This window comes from Protopterus annectens, chromosome 4.part1 (assembly GCF_019279795.1).
Source record: "Protopterus annectens isolate FY-2018-M chromosome 4.part1, PAN1.0, whole genome shotgun sequence".
NCBI lineage: Eukaryota > Metazoa > Chordata > Ceratodontiformes > Protopteridae > Protopterus > Protopterus annectens.
In genome coordinates, this window is record NC_056734.1 from 653,805,371 (window position 1) to 653,823,849 (window position 18,479).

Below are 18,479 nucleotides of genomic sequence, written 5' to 3' on the forward strand. Positions count from 1 at the left end.
GAACGCCATAGTTTACATATCCCAGTTGACGTTGTTGGTGTGCCATTACTTTGTGTTGCACAGGTCGCCCATCTGTTCCACAGTATGGTAGCGAGTGCTCCCCATTGTGTTGCTGGCAGATTGAGTGCTGTGTACGCCGGTGTTTGCATGGCGGTCCAACTTTGTATGGGGAATGTCAACCGTAGTCCCTATGTATATTTGCTGTGTTATGCCTTACCGCGGCAGTGTAGTTCCACCGGGTTTACAGTTGTGGGTGCCATCTTGGTCGTACGCTTGTCCATCCATGAAAATTGCCTACTGGACACTAGTATAGGCCTGTACACATTTCACACCTGCATTTAGCATTCTACGGTAGATGGTTTGCATTATTAGCGGAGAGTAAGGCAGGTGCTATGCACACATCCCTCCCACGGGGCGGGACAAAGGATTGCCTGCGAAACAACACCGAGGCCAGATTCTACATACCCAGACTCCCTTGACTGCAACAGTCGACAGTACCCATTACACATCCTTCATGTGTGTGGGACTGTGATGTGGACGCAGATCTATGGACCCGGTACCCTGGGTATTTCTGTGCATATGTGCTGCATTTCATGGACAGCTATCGTCAACATTGAACACGCTTGCGGTGCATATGTGTACCTGTGACGTGGTGATGACAATGAGTTCACGTGGGTAATGCAGGAAGCTAGCAGGCATTCAATGAATGGAATTTTTGGGTCCTACAATGGACACCAATGTGCATATGTCAGGTTAGATGTTGCTGGACTGTGTCCACCTGGCCAGTGCTTTTCACTGCTGGTGTATGTTCCCCAATCGCGGATGTCTGTTTGACTACCCATTCTACATGGTGCTACGTAACCAGGTGATTTAGTACTGTGAACAAATGTCATACATCCAAAGATGCTGGTTAGCAACTGCTTCATATAAACCTCAGACATCCCAATGGGACATATCTGTCACTGTATTTTCAACATAACACCACCAGAACATGTTGATCACCTATGTATTCATTTAACCATGTTGTCTTCATAGGTGGGAATGCCATAGTTTACATATCCTACTTGACGTTGTGGGTGTGCCATTAGTATGTGTTCCACAGGTCGCACATCTGTTCCGCTGTATGGTAGCGGGTGCTCCTCATTCTGTTGCTGGCAGATTGAGTGCTGTGTACGCCGGTGTTGGCACGGCGGTCCGACTTTGTATGTGGAATGTCAACTGTAGTCCCTATGTGTATTTCCTGTGTTATGCCTTACCGCTGGTTGTAATTTCCGGGTTTGCAGTTGTGGGTGCCATCTTGGCCATACGGTTGTCCATCCATGACAATTGCCTACTGGACACTAGTATAAGGCTGTACACATTTCACACCTGCATTTAGCATTCTCCGGTGGATGGTTTGCATTATTAGCGGAGAGTAAGGCAGGTGCTACGCACACATCCCTCCCACGGGGCGGGACAAAGGATTGCCTGCGAAACAACACCGAGCCCAGAGTCTACATACCCAGAATCCCTTGACTGCAACAATCGACAGTACCCATTACACATCCTTCATGTGTGCGGGACTGTGATGTGGACGCAGTTCTATGGACCCGGTACCCTGGGTATTTCTGTGCATCTGTGCTGCATTTCATGGACAGCTATCATCAACATTAAACACGCTTGCGGTGCATATGTGTACCTGTGACGACAATGAGTTCACGTAGGTGATGAAATAAGGCGTCATTCTTGTCTTTAGACAATTTTTGGGTCCTACAATGGACACCACTGTGCATATGTAAAGTGTAGAGCTTGTCGGACTGTGTCCTTGTGAGCAGTGGGTTTCACTGATGCTGTGTGTTCAACAATCGCGGATGTCTGCTTGACTACCCATACTGTGTAGTGGTACAGGAACCATGTTTTCCGACACCAGAACCCAATGGTGTACATCCAATGTTGCAGGTTAACAACCACTTTAATACCCAGAGGTCACGATTGGGAGGTATTGCCACTTTATTATCGGAAAAACACCTCCAGACTGTGTAAATCACGGGAACTTTAGGCCAGTCTTACCGGCCATTTGCAATTGTAATTAGCAGACACGTGTCAATACATGTATGATAAGACATATTGTCATGGAGAAGTTAATCTATGTTATTTGGACATTGGCTTCTGCTATTGGCATCCATTGCTGTGAGTGTTGCCAGTTACCATACACATTGCTTGCTCAGAGGCAGACTACACAATTCTGCACACTACTGTGGTCTCCTTTAAGGACCCTGAGCCAGTGGTCGACAGTACTGCAGCCACTGCATCAATCACATTTGCCATCTACCAGTACCTACAGGACTGCATGAACCAGGCATTCACTTACCCAACTGTGGTTCATTGTACCAATGCCAAGCATCCAGTGTGGTGTACCCCAGCCATACACAGGATGTACAACACGAGGAGGTGGCTACTACAAGGTGGAGCAGACACCTTGTGAGGTATGACACCCTTGGTCATCATATGTGTAGAGTTACACACTGTCATGCCATGGTCCAGGGCACATTCCACAGATATACCTACATGGACCTGGCTGACAATCATACCACCTTCAGTTGCTATGCTCAACACCTGGGAGGTCACTCCCACATATGCTCTGACTGGGTTCACAAAGAGGTGGAGTTTACTCAACATACACACATTGCCAACATACAGGCTGACAAGTCCAGTGAGGACATCTCCACACCCTCCCTCACACATGAGGAGATGTCTGTACCAGCGGTTTGTGGTCACCAAATGTTCTGTGACACACAGGTGGGACATGCTCTCTCCAGGGTAGTGGACATAGCATCCATGAGACCAGCTGGTGACCCCACTGTGTACTCCACTATCTCATTGAGGAATTAGACCCACAGTTAGGACAGCTATTTCTTTGTAGCCTCACCTCAGGTAAGGTACCCAGGTTGTGTCGCATGGCAACAGTAGTCCCGTCACAGGGCCAATGCCTCCACTGAGCCTGGTTATTACTGTCCCATTACCATGAGGAGACCTATCTGCAAAGACATGGGGAGGGATCATACTGCGGCTCGTACATGAATGCATAGGGGACATACATACTTTGCATCCAACACGGTTTGTCTTGTTCAGGGGCGGTTCATGCCTTTAAAGCATGGTTGACATTTTCGGGACAGTCACCGAGGCCATTGATGGGGTGTTGCAGTCCATACAGCCTACCTCGACCTGGCAAAGGCCTTCATCACATTACCCCCCTCAGGTATCGTTGATAAACCCATTGGCTGGGATGTGAACACGTACATCACAGAATGTGTTGTAAACTGTCTATGTGACACAACCCACATGGTCATACTTGCTGGCAGCATGTCAGACCTACTGCCTGTCGCAAGTGGTGTCCCATGGGGCCCTTCCGTGGGTCCACTCCTGTCATACATCTACATTTCCACGGTACAGGCACACACAGGGGTGTTATGGGCAACATTGTTTGTAGATGACTGCAAAACAGGTGCCATAGTGGGACGGACATCTGACACAGATATCCTTCGAAGGGGCCTCCCAGATATGCATATCTACTGTCAGGGACATGGCCCACAGCTAAATGCTAAGTAATGCAACATCATACCTGTCGAGAAGTACTAGGTCACCCCTGTCCAGCATATAGGTGGCTGTCCACTCAGCACAGGGGTGATTACCAGGGATCAGGGGACAGAGTTTGTCGGTCACCATTCATTCAACACACACGTTGCTATCGTGGTTCTGTGGGACTTCTACATTGCCCACCTGTTTGTGCAGGGATTCACATCTACATCAGGCTAGGTCATTGTCTCCTTGTACCCATTACGTGTTACACCTATGATTTACTACATTGCCCCATTCAGACTGTATCTGACCATACACCTACAGCAGCTGGGAAGCCCTCATAGGTTAATTGTCGTACAGATGCAGGATGACATCATTTTGTGTAATGCTGCCCCACTTGTAGGACCCCTGCCCCATTAAGTCACATACCTGCTGTTTAGTGTTGACCTGTGCCTGACATACGAGGCCATGTCAACCCATATGTCATGTGTATGCTTCACCTACTGTATCTGCATCCCTCAGAACCACTAGGGCAGGTGACATGAACCTTGTCACGGTCATTAATGGGATGTGTTTGAGTGACACATATATCACCCAGACACTCACAATGCTGTGGATCTACATCACAGTACATGTGAGACAGAGATCCTTCATAGCATTGTTCGCGGGTATGTTGTCCATTGGATGGAGAATTGCAGGTATAGGTCAGGGATTACATCATTATCACTGCTTGATGGAGGTACAGCAATATCATGAGTATTTTATCTGAAGCACAGAAGGTTGGCAAAGTCATCCTAACTATGGTGTAGTGTTATGGCTGAACCTGGGACGATGGCCTACCCTGTACCTATGGACCTATGAACCTATATTCATAGTTTGTCACATTTACACTTGTCTATCCCCTATCCTCTTTCTCCAGTGTATATTTCTGTGGCACATGATTGTCCTCTGTATTACATGCAGGTATGCAGTGTACAGTGCACATACGTCACAGTTGATGACAGTGTATCTGTGTCCCTAACACTGTGATACTGAGGACTACCACACATCCTTCACAACATGCCATGGATGACACCTGCTGTATGACCTCTAGGTGGGCGTTGATTTTGGTCTTTTTATGTGGTACTTGGACACAGCGATCTTCTTTAATAAGCGCGCACGTACCAATTCTCGCCGCCAGGGTGCAGTCGTGCGCTATTACATTTTGTGACACAACAGTTCTCATTGCATCCAGTTCATCAGTCACAAGTTCAAGAGCGGAAAGTCACATTCATCATTCCTCCGACAGGTTTTGACAACTTCCTCTGTTCCCTGATTGATTTCACTACTCCACAAGCTGGGAGTGTTCCAGCCCAGGTTATGACGCTGTCACTCAAGTCCATATGAATCGATATTCCTTTATCTCTTGCAGAAGACTGGAATGTCAGAACAGCTTCCATTTCACCCACTGGATTAGTAGGTTTCTCGACTGTGTTCCCAGTTCTTCGAGCTATATGTGTTATAGTTCATTTCACTCCAGAGGCAATTGTGCAGTATGTCATGTGACTGGAGCCAGATAACCCAAATAACAACTGCGGACCAATTCTCAGGTAACCATTGATATGCTTTTTTCCCACAAACAACATAACAATATTCTACTTTACTACTGATGCGGGTTACCTCTGCATGTAACATCTTCCTGTCTATAACAGAGGACTGTTTATACAATTCAGGATGTTTCTGCACATCCTTCCACGTTGTTCTCATGAAGCTTCAATACAGATAATGAATGGTGCTACAAGTAGTACTGTGATCTTTGGCTGTTATATGACATTTGTAAGACACAGTTATGTTACAAATACTCCCACCAACTTGAACTGTATCATGTTTATGACAACATACAATTACTTTTTGTGTAACAGGTAAGTACAGTGCCACTTTGTCCTGTGATCTCACAGAACCTGTATCAAAGTGTAAATATTCACAAGTCTCAATGTATCCCCAAGGGGACACCATACATCGGAAGTCCTCCATATGATGTAGGTATGGCAGTACAAACACAGCAATTTAAAATGTTCATAGTCTGTACATGCACACGTCATGCCTAGGTATTTGTTGAAGTGTGGAAGACACTCTGTGGCCAGTTCATCACGTATCACTATTTGTATCCGTGTAGTTATATGCAGGTAAGGTCCCAGCAAATGTAAAGTAAACACAAACATGGTTAATAGGTGTATAATCATTAGGACAGTAAACCAAATGTCTTTGGGGTTGCTTTGTATTGTTATACAGTCTTGCTCGGGTGATTCAGGCTCTATGGTATATCAGCTACAAGATGTAAATCAGACTTGATATCCTTTACCGGTTTGAAAACTGTGAGGTGGACCCAGGACGACCTCTCTGCAAACTTTACTGCAGTAGGCATTGCCAACAGTACCTGGTACAGACCTTCACACTTTCCACTTGCCAATTATCTTCTTTGGATAACAGTGACATACACACAGGATACTGGTGTCAGCTATGCGTCCGGCTTCGCTTGCTCTTTATCTGTAAAAGACTTTAACTGAAAACAGTGTTATTGGTTAACAATCCTCTCATGTCACCTGCTAATGAGCCATCGACCTCCGGCTCTGCAGGCATGACAGCTTTCCACTCTGGCACATGATATGCCATTCCACATACTACTTCGAAGTGGGTGCAACACTTTACATTTGGAACTGTTGTCATGCTCAGCAATGCTAGAGGTAGACAGCAAATGTAACTCGTCTGGGTGTCACCCACCAACCTCCTCTACTTATTTCTCGGGATCCCATTTTACTGCGCCAGCAGTCATGCTGACTGTGGGTTGTACATGCAATTTACATTCATGGAAATACAAAATAATCCCCCAGGTTGCGTGATTGTCTGGTTCACTAAATGTGTTCTATTGTCACTGTAGCTTCTTTACAGTATGCCAGATCTAGGGATACTTAATTTTAGTGGCACCTTTGCCACTGCTGCTGCATCCGGATTCATGGTTGGGAATGCTTCTACCCATTTTGATTATATATATGTGTAATCACTAAACAGTATTACTTCCCTTCACATTTATTCAGATGTATGAACTCCATACAAATAGTGAACGGTTATGGTGGTGTAGGTAAACTCACTCCTTCGGTTTAAATGCTCCCTGTGCATGATATCTACTGCAAATGTGACACGCTGCTCATGATGTTTGTATGTGGTTCCTAATTCCGTATGTTAGGGGTATTCTGTTAACCAAATGTACCATCCCCCCTGTTGAGACATGTCTCTACCCATGGCTCCACAAAGCCGCATATCTGAATACATTAGACGTTAATATTGGCTTTCTCACTGTGGATATGTGCAGTCCGTCTTCAAGGATTGCTCCTCGTCATACCCACGTCGGCTTTTCTGCTTTCGTAGTTGATGTTTGCATTGTTTGTAACATTTCTACATGTAAAATGTCTGAGGATTGTCATTTCTCATTCAAACAAACACTTTCCAACTGTGAGGCTGCTTGTTTTGCAGCTGCATGAGCTCATGCCTTACCTTTCCTACTGTTATCCTGTTGCTTTCTATGACCTGCACATTTACAATTAGCTACTTTAGTGGGTAACTGAATGGAATCTAATGCATTCAAGATCAATTGTGCATGATTAATCGGTTTACCGGTGGATGTTATCATTCCCCTATTCTTCCATTGCTGCTCATAAACATGCACTGTACAGACAACATACTGACTATCGGGACATATGTCCACACATCAGTTTTTCGCCACAGTACAAGCACGTGTTAAAGCTATCTATTCTGCTGCTTGAGCAGACACGTTATGCTGCAGGGGTTGGGCGTCTACAATCTCATTATCAATAACTACTGCATAACCTACTTGATTCGTTCCTGTAGGACTCTGTCTACATGATCCGTACACATTAACTGTCACCTCTGCATCATCTAAGGGTATATCAGTGATATCATGTCTGTGTGTAGTTATTTCATCCATTTCGTATAGGCAACTGTGTGGTGTGCCATACACAGGTGTCGGACGTGACGTTGATAGGTTTAATGTTGTACAACGTTCAATCACCATATGAGGTTGACTCAGTGGTATGGTCAAACAAGACAAATGTCTAGCACGGGTCAGGAATGCTGTCTTCTCTTGCAGCAGAATGATCGCAACTGCATGAGACATTCTCACAGTGAGAGGGTGGTATAATAACATTAAGGCCGGGGCCTGTACTGCCATGGGTGCTACAACAACTGCCTGTACACAATGTGGCACTGACCATGCCACAGTGTCCAACTGCAATGAGTAGTAAGCTATGTAGCGTTGCTTACTTCCATGCTGTTGCATCAAGACTGACATCATATATCTCCGCTTACAATCTACAGTCTGACAACATGTGTTATGATTATTCGGGAGACCTAATACAGATGCTGAAGCTATCAATCGTTTTAGTCTGCAGAAAGTTGTTTCTGCTACTGTAATCCAGTGTAGTATGTGTTGTGCTGCCATAGGTGTATTAAAGATTAAGGCAGACAATACAGCGGATTCCAAAGCATTGTTTGGTAACCAGCTTTGACAAATGTTAGTCGGCCCAGACAGGACTTCATTCCCTTCTTGGTAGTTGGCTTGGGTGCTTGTGAAATTTCTACCTTCCTATTGTCATGTAATGTTCTACCCTACTTGGATACCACATATCCCAGGTACTTGACCTGTATTCTCTGTAGTTGCAATTTATGCTTGCTTAATTTATGTCCCTGTTCTGCTGAATATCTCAATAATGCTATTGTATCTTCCATACATTGCTGCTGGGTAGGGGCCGCAAGCAGAATATCATCCACATAAAGTAGAACTTGACTGGCCCCGGGTGGAGTAAACACCGGAATGTAGCTAGCCATCTGCTGTGGGAATATCGTTGTACTTTCACAGTATCCCTGCGATAGCCGGGTATGGCTGTATCTGTTACCCTGAATGTAAATGCAAAGCAATACGGACTATCTGGATGTATAGGTATTGCAAAGGAAGCATAGCTTATATGTACCACGGTAAGATACTTCTGTGGCGTGTTCATAGCATTCAATATTGTGTGTGGGTCTGGCACCATCGGTACCCTAGGTATTATTACATGATTTACAGCTTGTAAATCCTGTACCATCCGCCATTCCCCCTTTGTTTTCCAATCAGAAGATACAGGGGTATTGCATGGTGAATAGCGATTACTTTGTAGATGGGGAATTCCCTCTGTGACTTTACAGATATCATCTGGTGTCCACGGTCTATACACTACGGGGGTTGGGTCCTGGCCTTCCTGTCCTGCATGAGGGTTCGGTACTTCAATTAATTGACAGATATCCTCACTCTGTTCAAGTGACTGTCTTCTTACTCGAGTGTCCCTAGGTATGTTACGAGTTCGGGATGTGGTTTCGGTAGCTTCTGTTACATTTGGTCGTTGTGATACCTCTGTTGCCACAGGATAACGTGTGGGGACTAGCCTGCCCTCCCGCTTCATATCCTGGATGTGGTATCGGAGGTGGTAGGGGGGTGGGCTGTCGCTACTACAGTATTATGATCTTCTCTGTGTAATGTATGATGCTTTCATTTGTAGTGTTCTGTTCCCTTCGGTTCACTACCTCAATCCACCTATGTGCTTGACGGATACCCAATTGTCGCTGTTTTGTCGCCTGCACATCTTAGGGCTGCCACCTTTACAAATGCACAATGTGGGACATTAGTGTTCGGAACGTGTAATTTGCCAGGAAAAAGCATACCCACGGCCAGTACATAGGACAGGATTTCACTTTTTGCCAGGAGAGCTACCAATTCTTGTAGCATTTCAGTTGCTTATTCTGTTTATTATGATATTTTGTTGTTCCAGATACAAAATTACTGTTTTATGCTACCATTTGAAAAGATATCTGGGAAATCTTTGTCCTGAGATATCAGGACATTTGCCATTTGTTCTGTTTGTTTGCAGGACACAACTGGCCAAAGGGGGACTGTCCCTCACAGGGTGGGACAGGTGGTTACCCTAGAACATGTGAATCACATTTTCAGAGATTACAATGTTTCAGTAACGATATTTTGTCTAATATACCATCAATGTCATATTTATTACCCCATTTTGCTGAATATCTCACATTATGTGCTCTCTGCGATTGCATATACTTCACGTCACCCGTCAAACGTGGATCACATGATCTGTTTGTTCACTAATCTCCCATATCCTCTACACGACTGTTACGTACCCTTCTCTCGTACCACGTGGTATCTCCTTCCCTGTATCCACTGTAGTGTCTACAATGACTATTTACTCTGCTCTGTGTTCCCCTGACCTATGTCCAGATTTAACACTATTTGGATTGGTCTTCGACCCGCTATCACGACTGTTAACAGAAACACAATGTAGTCTGGTCCCTGATCTACAATAGACACAAAGAGGCAAACACTCCTTACCTGAGCCTCCTGTTTAAGACTGCACGTTTTCTTCTTGGGATCCAGTTTTCCGCTTTTCAGCCACAGATCAGACGGTAGACAGCCTCTTTACACACAACAATTCAGTCGGAGGTCTTTTCATTCAAGAAGAACCATTTAGGCAAATTCTCCTGCGCAGATGTCTAACCACCCATGCACTCTGACCTGTAGCTTACCAAGGGAATTCCGGATAAGAAGGATCACAATGTCAAATAAGTTGTTAAAACCATAATGTAGTTATCAGTAGGCTTTTCTAAGTGACAGTCAATAACACAGGAGGCTCGGGTTCACAACGTTTTAGTAGTGTACACAGGCAGGCAAAATAATATACAGTCCAAGTATGAGAGTTTTGTCTGACTTTATACAGTAAGCAATTTCTTTATATAGTGTTTACAATCAGCTTTTGCCCACCTTACTGACGTGGTCGGTCACAGGTCACAGGGCATTTCCATCACTATGGTCCGCAATAGTCTATACATACGTGGGTGCTGAGGTCGTGCTTTTAAAATGTTTTCCCATGAGAATAACACAGCCTTGCAAGGCACCTGGTCAATTACAGTGTCCTTCTGTGATTGTAGCTGTTTCAAGGACCCTGGACTGTTCTGATACAGTAGTCAGTTCATTTCTTAATACGTTGCTTTGTCTCTCTGGTAAGGAGTTGTACTCTTATCTTCGATAGAGCTCACAAGGCCATCCTCCTCAGGGAAGGGTGATGTTATGCATGTACATACATTTATTTTTCTGTCACCCAGCAGATAATTAATGCTGAGAGACATTAGCCTGCTGTACTGGTTACTGCCAGGGTCAGAATTCCATCACACTACAGCTTAGCTTCAACAATTACATGCATGATCAGTTCTACTGCCATATTGTACGGTACAATTCAATGCATTATATAGTATTTCGAGTCTAAACTGGCACTTCATATGTGTTTCTATATATATTTTTCGAACAACATCCATCCGGCCATATGCATGTTGTTCCGTCCTTTACCTTGACCGTGTGTGTTTGGCCGTCCGGCAATGCTACTCCCCACATGTGATGTCCCACCTTCCCCTTCTTTGCCTTTAGCACCCTGTTAGGACGTCCTGTTTGGTAGGCACGTGTTCCGCTATATGTGTTCGACTTCTCTGCATAGCTAATCATCGATGCGGTGGTTCAACAACCCGACTTGTCCACATGTGTACAGTTATGTGCACCGTGTCGTATGCAAACCTATATGGTTTGGACGGGTACATACCACATGCTACACATTCTGCAGACACATTCACATGCAGCCATTTCCATATCTGTACCTGAGGTGGGTTGGTGACATGTGGGTAATGATTTGCCAGCGTGGCACTGCCTAACACAAACATCTTACCACATTTCAGGTATGCACATTGTGTGTAGGTGTATAGCTGCACACGGATGCTAGCAGGTTTGGGTGCACAGGTGTACATGGGTGGGACTTACATGCTACAATGAGGCTATTGTGTATTACATCTGAATGCATGGGTTCTGCTTCTGGATATTACACTTCAACATACGCCATCCAGTGTATGCGACAGAGACATTGCTGGGTGTGGGATATGTTGCTATGCACATGTTTGCCTGTGTTTAAGGTATCTTGGTTCCTTCCTGTTGTTATGTCAACACAGCTACCCGGCTATGTACTCTCACTACTGCTTGTGACCATTATGGTTGGCACCTTTTCCAATGCCCATAGTGGGACATGTTTTGTGGGAACATCGGATTTTGCAGGACAACACATACCCACAGTAAGTGGAGTTGACAGGACTTTACTTGTTTGCCATAATATATGCTTATTCTGTTAGCATTTGGGTTCCTTATTCAGTTTCTTATGCCATGTATGTGTTTCATATACAAATTATATGTTTTATGCTACTATTACATGTATATTGCGGGAATATTTTTGGCAGAGAATCTCAGGTCATTTTCCTTTTTTTCGATTTTTGCAGGGACACAACTGTCCAATGAGGGACTATCCATGGCACATTGGGACAGCTGGTAACCCTGGTGACCATGCCCATGTCGCTACTGGGGTTGCCACCTTTTCCAGTTGCCAAGGTGGGATATTTCCGGGACTCACATCTGATTTTACAGGCCGACACATACACACAGTCACTATATGGCATAGAACTTCACTTGTTTGCCTAAATAAAAGCTTATTGTTGTGGCAGTTTGGTTGCTTATTCTGTTTCTTGTGACATTGAGATATTTCAGTTACAGAAATAACCAATTCATGCAACCATTACATTAAATACGGGATATCATTATGTCCTACAATCTTAGCACATTTGCCATTTTAATATTTTTATCGGGACACAACTGCCCATAGAGGACTGCCCCTAAAGTGGGACAGGTGGTAACCTTAGTCGCTACTCCTATGTCGGTGCGGCGCGCTGACATGCTGCGGTACACCTTCTATGAGTATAACCACTGACGGTGCATTGCGGGACAAACGCGGTCTTATGCGTATCCTTTGCTCCTTGGACGGGTACACTTAAGCCTTCGTGGGTTGTATTTGCTTTTCCGTTTAGTTGGGACGGGTACTATGTTGCATACTCTACGTGCGTTTCATTCTGCACGGGCCCTGGCTGCTGCCATTACTATTATGGGTGGACCGAGGCAGTCAGCACATTAGGTTGCTCACCGCATGCCGGCTAAGCCACGCCTCCGGATGCATCCTACTTGGGCTCGCTCACGTACACTACGCACGTGTCTGTGGTTGCGGTGCACTCTCATTAATATGCATATGGCGCTACTACGCCGGCTATTCACTGCACCGCCGGCGCAGCCCTTACGCCGGCCTTGCGCCGAGCTTCATGAATCCCGGGGCATATTTATATAACAAAGAGTCTATGTGGCATTCCAAAAAGACAAAATAATGTGACAAAGACTTACTCAAAGGAAAGAAATACTGTTAATACAAAAATGACCAATGTGCAAAAGTGAAAAAAAAATGGATGTCAGAAGACCATAGAAAAAATGTATCCATTAGTTTAGAGAAAGTCAGATTGTACTCTTATTTTCTAATTGTTAAAGGCTTGCATTAATTATCTTATATCAGTACATCTGTCCCTGGTAGTAATAGTAAATATATGGATGTGGAAGAAATTCTGGACTGTTTTAAAAAAACACTATGAGGAAAAATAATGGATAAAATAGTAGTGCAAAAAGGAAAACAACATATTCATTTTTTCAATAAAAACATACAAAATATTTTTGGAGAAAATAAGAAAATATTGCAACCTATTTCTATAAAAAAAAACTAAAAGATGAAAAAATAAGACTCCATTTAATGATGGCATAATTTCTGAGTTATATAAATTATTACCTCATAATGTTTTACATCTTTTATTGAAAATATTCATAGAAATTAAAACTGCAATGAACATACACCTTTTGTGGAAATATGCAATAATTTATCTTTTATTTAAAACAGGATAAAGATCCATTTCTAGCTTCTTCTTACATAGCTATATCATTATTGAATATCATTTGCATAACTTCTATGTCAATCCTGCCAGAAGATTGAAAATGTGCTACTCACATTAACAGATGAAGACCAAACTGGGTTTATATTAAACTGGAAATCACAGGATGACATCAAAAGGATAATTGTTTTATTTGATGTGCTAATAACAAAAAACAAGAGCTATATACAATTAATGTGGATAGATACAAAGCAATCAATTCAGTAAACTGCTCTTATTTAACTAAAGTATTAGAAATATACATATTTCTGAATAATATTATGACCATTATTAGTCATCTTTATCAAAACTGATTCTCATATATTAAACAATGGCCTGTTTTTCTTAATCGATAAAGATAAGCAAAGGCACAAAACAAGGCTGCCCCTGCTCCTTTTATTATTAATTTTGGCTATTGAGCTTCCAGCCAATGCCTAAAACTTATCAATTATATAATAGAATTTGAAATAAATTGGCAATATACTTCAAAATTCCAATTATTTGCTAACTGTGTACTGTTAACAATAATTAATATTGATTCTGAACAAATACATATAAAATAAGTCAATTAAATATTTTGAACTGAAGCTAGGTCTAAAGTTTAATCAAAGTAAAGCTAACACATTATTAATTATTTGATATAATCTACTGGAAAATTCAAATGAGATAATAATTTGAGTATATTTTTAAGGGTTATACTTGCATACAATTGTAGTCAAATAGTGGCAAAAAAAATCCATCCATCTACAACCTTCTTTTCCCATTTTTGCACATGGGGTTGGAGAGTCACTTCAACAATGACAATCACCTAAAGCCAAGGTTTACACTGCCAGGTGGGTAGCCCTGCTATGGTAGTTCTTTCACACAACACTTGCATGCACACTCACACCTATGGCCAATTTAGAGTATCCAATCCAACATACTGTATGTCTTTGAAATGTGGAAGGAAACCACAGCACCCGGAGAAAACCAACTTCAACACAGGACATTTATGCATACACCACACAGAAGGTACCCCAGCAGAAAATTGATTGGAGAACTTCTTGCTGTGAGGTAACTATGCTATTTGCCTCAAACAATATCAAAACATAAATAAAATTAATAAATGATTGTTTACTATGGAACTTAGGCAAAAATAAGAAAATGTTAGGTCTAAACATCATATAGACATTTTAGTTGCTTCTAAAGAATGCATTAAGCAATGTAATGACTTTTGTTTAAAGTTCTTATGGCACACCAACCAACAAACCAAGCAACACACAATAGCCTTGAAACATCATGTAAGAGAATAGAAAGATGATGGAAAAGGATGTCCTACCCTCAGATCATATGCTTGAGCTTCAATTATTAAAATAATAACTGTGTGGTTAAATTCTGATTAGCCAATTGTTTCCAGCAGTTTGCTTTGCATGCTCATCTCATTTTACATCCAACTGATGCTTTTTCAGAATATTCCAGGGTTTTTTTTTACTTTTGAAGCACCAAGTAACTAAGTTTTATATTTTTAACAATATACACATTCACTGCAAAAAATAAACAAAGGAGGAGGAGGGAAAAAGAAAACAGCAACAAGATACACATTCTTCCATTTAGCCTCACAGATTATTATGCCTACACCATTGAGAGCCATTTTCACTCATGGAGAGAGAGAGAGAGGTAGCCTATTTCTTCAATGGCCAAAATAAGGTTTATAGGCAATTGAAGGTTGTGGTACCAGATCCAGGGGTGCAAAAGGATATAGGTATACCAGCAATATACTTCATACCTCCATACATAAAGATAATTCAACTGCTGGCAATAATGCCCTTCTAGCCTGTCAATATATCAAAACAGTCATCCTTGTTAAACATGTCCAATCTCATCATCAAAATATCTTAGCTAGTAATTGATTTAATATACCTTAGTAGCCTGTTTCAGGCATCAGAAAGCCATCCCCCTCCCAGACTGCTATTTAATGCATCTCATATTTCTATATAATCTTCTGCACAGGTTGGCTGATGCTTCTTTATCACTCAGATTATTTCAAGCATTCTCAGAGGTAATTGACTCTAAATGTACTTTGACCTAAATAAGGTCACCTCTTAAAATTCTATACAACATACCATGCAAGTTCAGATACTTTAATCTTTCATAATTGCTTAAAATGTCACATTCATTTTTGCCCTTCATATAATTTCATTATACTTTTTTAATTTATTCATGCTAGTTTCCTTATAAGGTTTCCATAATATTGTTCCATTCCATAGTCTGAGTGTAAAATAACTCACAATGATGTCATCATATCCGATTTACTAGCCTTTATATTTTCATATAGCCTATAGTTGTATAGATATAATATAGATATTATTAACTAATTGGTTAATATGGTCAAATAAACTGAAAGCTGAATCTACTCAGAATTACACGACAGTGTGCTGCATAGTTCTGAACACACACACATACTGATAATGGCTATTGCTGATTAAAGACATTTATTGTCTAAATAGTACTGACTTATCAGCATTACCCTTGCTGACCAACGGCATTCCTACTAAAAGCAACACAGATGACTGGGGTTATAAATCACTTACCTCTTTTGCGTCCTAGCAGATGAATTCATTGATGTTTCCTGAACACTGCTCTGACAACCACCTCTATTTTATTCTGTAATGCTGATAATTCTATAGTAGTTAATGGTGATAATTCTATGGTAGGTACTTTTTAGTATCTAACTAATGTTAGTACTAATAAGTTCTTACAGCAGCTGATTTATGCTTTGATTTCCATTCAACTTCACCAGCAGAAATCCAAATCTATGCTAATTGTTAAGTGCAGACACAGAGTCCCAGTGAGTTAAAGTCACTTTAGAGGAAACTGCCTACCCAAACACAAAGACAGATGCCAGAAATAAAAATAAGTCCATGTAGGTACAAGACATTCACCTTGGTTTTTTTTTCTTTTTCTTTTTTTCTTTTTAAGACAAATTTCAGGACTGATTTGTAATACAAGTTCAGTTAATGGGGTAAGCCAGTTAGAATGACAAAAGGGAAAGAACCATTCCCCTTAACTAAAATTTAACTATTGCACTCCACTATATTTGCCATGACATGCTGTTAGACTACACAATTGTTCTGACTCTTATTACTGCAGTGTAATAAACAATTACAATATGGAATGCTATAAGCTTCCAAACCTTTTCTCAGTTTTAAATTTTATAGCTGCCCTATACCCATTTCTGCCAAGCATACATCCTACTGTAATGTCTCTTAAATAAACAATGTCCATTAGTTTAGCCAACTAAAATCTTCCTTTGAATCCTATTTAGTTTGCAATGCAGCCTTTGCTTCTCCTGACATTCTCAGATATAACTAAAGCATTTAAACCAAACTAAAATTTAGCATCATAAATGTTTTAAGAAATACTTAACTTATCAGATAAATCAACAGACCAGATATTTAAAGTACATCAGATGCAGCAATGATAGAATTTTCGTTTGTACATATTGTTTCTGGGACTGTAGAAATCTCGCTGCAGCAATGATAGAATTTCCATTTGTGCAGATTGTTTTTGAGAGTATAGAAATCTCCCTGACTCTTGCATGGACCAAGTCCTATCATCTCTGCTCTGCTTAGGCTCACTCCACTACCCTGCACTACTCCACGTCCCCCCCCCCCCACACACACACACACACATTATCTATATTTATATTAACAAAAGCTCTTCCCACACTTCCTTCAGGTCTACCACATGCCCATTACTACTTCCTCAACACGTACATCTTCAGGTATCACTTCTTTCTACTAAAACTCCAGTAAATACACATTTCTGTACAATCATATGACATAACCACCTACTGTTCATTCACCCCCACTCATATTATAAAGTTAAATTAAACTCTTTCTCTTCTACCCCAAGTCAACATACACAATCATGGCTTTCCTGCACCATTTGTTAATTGTATCATTGTCAGTACTAGCGCGTATCGCATCATACTAAACACATCTAAACTCCATCTGCTCAAATTCTTCCAACTATTAAACCTCCATCTATTATTCTAACACATATTCTTTCTTTAAATCATTAAACCTGTTCAACACCTCTTATTCAGACATTTTTTAAATACGTCAGTCATTACAAACCACATATCCTAAAAACTCCAAACAAAATTAAAATATAAATCCAAATTGCTAACCCTTACTTGGATTTCTCCCCCGCTATTAAACTATCTGGTGACATTCATCCAAATTCAGGTCCCTCAGCACCACTACAGCACAATACAATACGATAAACCATCTACTCCCACTACCATCCCATCTACCATAAGCCCTAACAACTTGAATGATCTACAATTCTACCATATCAATATGTAAAGTATCTTCAATAAACTCCCAGAAATGCATGATTAGATGACCATGCAGTCTCTCCTGATATCTCAATTTCTTGATATTATCAGTACTAAAGTTACTGATGAAACATTATGCATGGAAGCTTTACTGCTGATTAAATTGCTTTACATGACCTTGTGCTATTTTTTGACTAGATTTAAGAAAACTGTTGATTAAATTGCTTTACATGACCTTGTGCTATTTTTTGATTAGATTTAAGAAACTCCTATGTTTCTATGACATGAGATTCACTCAATGTCTCCTATCTGTTGACCTAAATTCATGTGCTAGGTGTCAGTTCTTATCTCCACAGCATATGTAATGTTCATGAGAAAATGTGTTAAATATCTGACTCAGTCATACATAGCCTGGGTCCTTGCAGGCCACACTGCATTTTGGTTCATGTCATTGCTTTCAGGGGAGGAGCTGTAATTCTACATATAACCTCACTGAAATGGAATCACTGTAGTGCCTTTACCTTAGCAGCATTTACAGAGACATAGGCCTGCCATGATTCACACCTTATATTTCCACTAAATATATAATTAAAAAGCAGTACCTAAATTATCTTACTCCACTACCTGTTGTGCAAATGGGGTGTTTGTCAATGCCCATCATTGTAAG

At 41.5% G+C, this 18,479-nt stretch overlaps 1 protein-coding gene across 1 annotated transcript in view; it reads right to left on the reverse strand.

The window, feature by feature from the left end:
* LOC122801270 (extracellular calcium-sensing receptor-like) overlaps positions 1 to 18,479 on the reverse strand; it is a 151,523-nt gene that overhangs the window by 49,921 nt on the left and 83,123 nt on the right. The gene's annotated exons all lie outside the window — the stretch shown is intronic.